The sequence below is a fragment of the Notolepis coatsorum genome (genome assembly GCF_963971535.1).
Source record: "Notolepis coatsorum genome assembly, chromosome: 6".
NCBI lineage: Eukaryota > Metazoa > Chordata > Actinopteri > Aulopiformes > Paralepididae > Notolepis > Notolepis coatsorum.
Window position 1 is genome coordinate 166,289,843 of NC_140170.1, and position 4,758 is coordinate 166,294,600.

At 43.0% G+C, this 4,758-nt stretch overlaps 1 long non-coding RNA gene across 1 annotated transcript; it reads right to left on the reverse strand.

The window, feature by feature from the left end:
* Positions 1–625: 625 nt before the first annotated feature.
* Positions 626–3,305, reverse strand: LOC311230185. Its single transcript, XR_014619778.1, has 3 exons — positions 3,082–3,305; positions 1,147–1,284; positions 626–1,052 (listed from the first exon to the last, which is right to left on the reverse strand). It is a non-coding gene; the product is annotated as an uncharacterized lncRNA (long non-coding RNA).
* Positions 3,306–4,758: the final 1,453 nt, after the last annotated feature.

Genomic DNA, 4,758 nt, shown 5'->3' on the forward strand with positions numbered 1-4,758 from the left:
GTATTCTCATCAGAAGCCATGGAGAACTATAAGTCTTTAGAGGCATACCGCTTCTTTGTCTCTGGTTGGGTAGAAACCGTGTTCCACCGGAAACTGACAAGGTGCACCTTGTTGCGGGCAGATGTCAGACCATCCTACAGAGTGAATGATGATCCACATCATCCTTGGGTGGCCTTAGATGGCACGGGAAAGGTGGTTGCAGGTCACTGTGACTGTATGGCAGGGTGAGTTATACAAAATAATATTTTTTAAATAAAAAATAAATAATAAAAAGAATGTTGCCACAAATTTACCAGTGTTACCCACCCAACAGGAGCAACAGGCGGCCAGCAGCACAAGCACTCCAGTCTACTGCTTGTGTAAAACAACAGAATCAGAGAGCATGGTTGGCTGTGACACCTGTGATGACTGGTTCCATCCCAGGTGTCTAAACCTCAAAAGGCTACCAAAAAGCAAGACATGGTATTGCCCGGAGTGCAGAAAAAAGAAAAAGAAGTCTAACCCTAACTAAGTTGCTGTACTCTGTCGTCTACTCTAAGCCATCCTATATTGTCAAAGTGGGCAGGGGTGAGGTGCGTTCTAGGAGTAAGGTCAAGCAGTAGTCTGACCAGTTTGTTTTGTGATGTTTGTAATTTAGTTTTTAGCCCTTTTGAAGTTTTATGTTATGGCTTCCTTCTTGGAGAAAATGTAGGTCTGCCAATGCTGCTGTTATGCATATGTTATGCATTGTTGTGCATGTTGAAACTTGAAATAGCACTTTTGTATTTTTGTATATAAAAAAAATAAGCATTTTTTACATGCATTGTTGTGCATGTTGAAATTGTAGGCCTGCCAATTGATGTCCACAGATGAAGCGGTCAAGGAGCTTGACTCGACCTTGGTTCTCTGTTGGTCACCATCCTCCTTGGCTGCATCCCTCTCCTCTCTGAGAGACTGCATCTCGTCAAACAGAGACTGCTCAGTGATGGGAGGTGTGGCTGCTTCCTCAACTTGGGCTGCTGCCTCAACTTGGATGTCTTGGCTGCAACGTTTAGTCCTCTTGTGGGGAGTCACTTTAAATGAAATAAAAACCATACTAATAAGAAACTGCAATTTAGGAACCCATTGATTTTGGCACATAACTGAAAACTAGATGATATCACTTACGATGGTATGAAGAGGAGTTCCTTTTTGCACGCCGCTCATGGCGACTGATGTTCGTTGACGTAGATGGTGTAGACTGTGATGTTGAAGGGAATACAGATGGAATGTAGTCTGGGTGTGTTTGGTCATTGACCTTTGCACCTGAATGAATGAATGAATGAATGAATGAATGAATGAATGAATGAATGAATGAATGAATGAATGAATGAAAACGTTATTAACAGATTGCAGAATGGATACAATACAGTACGGCTCAATACACACAATTGTTAAGGGGATGCAGACCAGAGAGACTTTCGTCTTGTTTACATCAGGGTCCCCCATTTTCAATTCATAGTGACATTTGTGACATACTCAACATACATGACATCATGACATTTATGGCATAGGGACATACATGACATACAGGTATATAGTACTGTTACATTTGTGACATAATATGATATGCAAATATACAGTACTGTTACCCCATAGATCCTGACAGAGAGTATATACATATGACATGTATATTACAAGCAATACGACTATTCAATAACAAGTCCTTAGAGCAAGGACAACAACACTGAATGTGATTGATAAATAGTATACTAGTAACATATAAAAATGAAAAAGGCATGTAGGCTACACTGAGAATGGACTATTATGGGGAAGTAGCTAGCAGAGACTGCTAGCTAATCAATCAATCAGCTAGCAGCTAACATCTGCTGTTTACAGCCTCACAGCCAATACAACTTAATTTACTATATAAATATGTGTTCCTTATTCTCACCTGTTATGAAATGGGTAGAGCAGACATACGTAGAATTTGACTTGGGGGACCAGGGTCTGCTTTTGCACGCTGCTCATGGCGACTGATGTTCGTTGACGTAGATGGTGTAGACTGTGATGTTGAAGGGAATACAGATGGAATGTAGTCTGGGTGTGTTTGGTCGTTGACCTTTGCACCTGAATGAATGAATGAATGAATGAATGAATGAATGAATGAATGAATTAATGAATTAATGAAAACGTTATTAACAGATTGCAGAATGGATACAATACAGTACGGCTCAATACACACAATTGTTAAGGGGATGCAGACCAGAGAGACTTTCGTCTTGTTTACATCAGGGTCCCCCATTTTCAATTCATAGTGACATTTGTGACATACTCAACATACATGACATCATGACATTTATGGCATAGGGACATACATGACATACAGGTATATAGTACTGTTACATTTGTGACATAATATGATATGCAAATATACAGTACTGTTACCCCATAGATCCTGACAGAGAGTATACATATGACATGTATATTACAAGCAATACGACTATTCAATAACAAGTCCTTAGAGCAAGGACAACAACACTGAATGTGATTGATAAATAGTATACTAGTAACATATAAAAATGAAAAAGGCATGTAGGCTACACTGAGAATGGACTATTATGGGGAAGTAGCTAGCAGAGACTGCTAGCTAATCAATCAATCAGCTAGCAGCTAACATCTGCTGTTTACAGCCTCACAGCCAATACAACTTAATTTACTATATAAATATGTGTTCCTTATTCTCACCTGTTATGAAATGGGTAGAGCAGACATACGTAGAATTTGACTTGGGGGACCAGGGTCTGCTTTGGTCGACTCTCCCGTCTGCTCTACCCAGTCAAAGGAAGTTGACTTCGAGAATATACAGTACTGTTTACAGTATGTGTACAAGGGAAGACTACTCGAAATGTGTTGTTTTCTTTGTGCATTAAGCCAGTCAATTTGCTCTTTGTATGGGATTATAACGGAGTTGTTCTTGTTTGTGTGCTCCCCTCGCATTTGGCGATCAATTGGACTTGAAAACAGCAGTGACCACCACTCGTTAGATCATATGAAACAGTAGCCCCTGTCACGTCACGTAAGCGGCAGATAAAACAGTGAAGATCAGATCATTTAACTTACCACTTAATCCAACGTTCATTCCCCACAGCGTCTCCGGTGACCCGAACACCAGCCAGTATTTACCCTGGTCGATTTGGTCGTCAACTCCTGCACTGTTCCCGGCACACGCTGCCGATTAAGGGCACGTACTTGGTCCTCAATAATGGACATTAGTGGACAAACCACTAAAACAATGGGGTTTACGTGCCATTTGGAATAGCCATAGGTCTTTGCTGTAGCCGGTATTTTTGTATTTCCGATTCACATTTAGGAGGCATAGCAAGTTCGGTTGTCTCGAAGGAAGGATATAATTCCAACTTGACTTTGACTTTGCGCCTCCTGGCGGCACAAAACAGAAACCGCACCCACCCTAATAAAACCATTTGACAAGAGCCGTTAACGGGCGGCAGAGGGCGTTGAAACGGCGGTAGGAGGGACCTCAATTTGCAATGCTGTAACTGTACCTATAAAGGACTTCAACTCACCTACAATAGGATGCCGCAAGGCTACAAGGGTAGCCCTGGACTATTCAACCAAGCACTGAAGAAGGACCTAGACACCCTGGCACTGCCGGAAGGAGTCATTCTGATTATGTATGTGGATGATCTGCTCTTGGCTGCCCCCTCTGGTGAGACCTGTCTAAAAGCCACCTCCGATCTGTTGGTATTCCTAGCCAAAATTGGCTACAAGGTTAAAAAGGAGAAAACCCAGATAGCAAGACGAACCGTTACTTTCCTTGGAAGGCTCATCTCAGCAAACAGCCTGACGCTGTCCTCATCTCAACGAACCTCCATCCTCACCCATGGGAAACCAAGAACAGTGCAACAGATGTTGGCTTTCTTGGGCTTGACCGGTTACAGCAGATCCCATATACCTGACTATGTGTCCCTAACTCAGGCCTTGAGGGACATGATTACAGAAGCTGGCAACAGGAACCTCACAGCGGTACTGGATTGGACACTGGAAGGAGAAGAAGCATTCACCCAGACCAAACAAGCCCTGGCACAGGCTGCTCACCTGTGCACTCCAGACTACTCACAACCATTCTACTTGGATGTTTCTGAAACAGAAGGGGTGGTAAACGGAGTTCTGTTTCAGAAAAAGGAGGGGGAACGAAGGATACTAACATATCATAGTTCAAAACTCGACAACATCGAAAAAGGTCAAGCAGGATGTACAAGACACCTGGCGGCACTCGCCAGAGCCATTGAGAAGACAGCTCACGTGGTCATGTGCCACCCCCTCAAGATAAACACAACTCATGGAGTAGTCGCATTCCTGAGCTCCAAAGCCTTCACCTTCTCGCCAATCAGAAGAATCAAGGTTTCTGAGACCCTCACACAACCACACATCAGCTATGAATCAGGAAGAGTGAACATAGCCACCGGACTAACATCAAAAGACCTGGAACCACATGACTGTAGTTACATCGCCCAGAAAGATCTGAGAATCAGAACAGATCTACAAGAGGAACCACTACCAAACCCAGAAAAGGTCATGTACAGTGATGGATGCTGCTACAAGGGTGAAACAGGAAACGTTGCCTCCTACGCAGTGGTACAACAAAAAGGTTCCCAAACAATAACTCTGGAAGCAGCCATCATACCACAACCAGCCTCAGCACAACTGGCGGAGATCAAAGCCTTAACCAGAGCACTGGAATTAAGTGAAGGTGCCAGAGTAAACATCTACACAGAC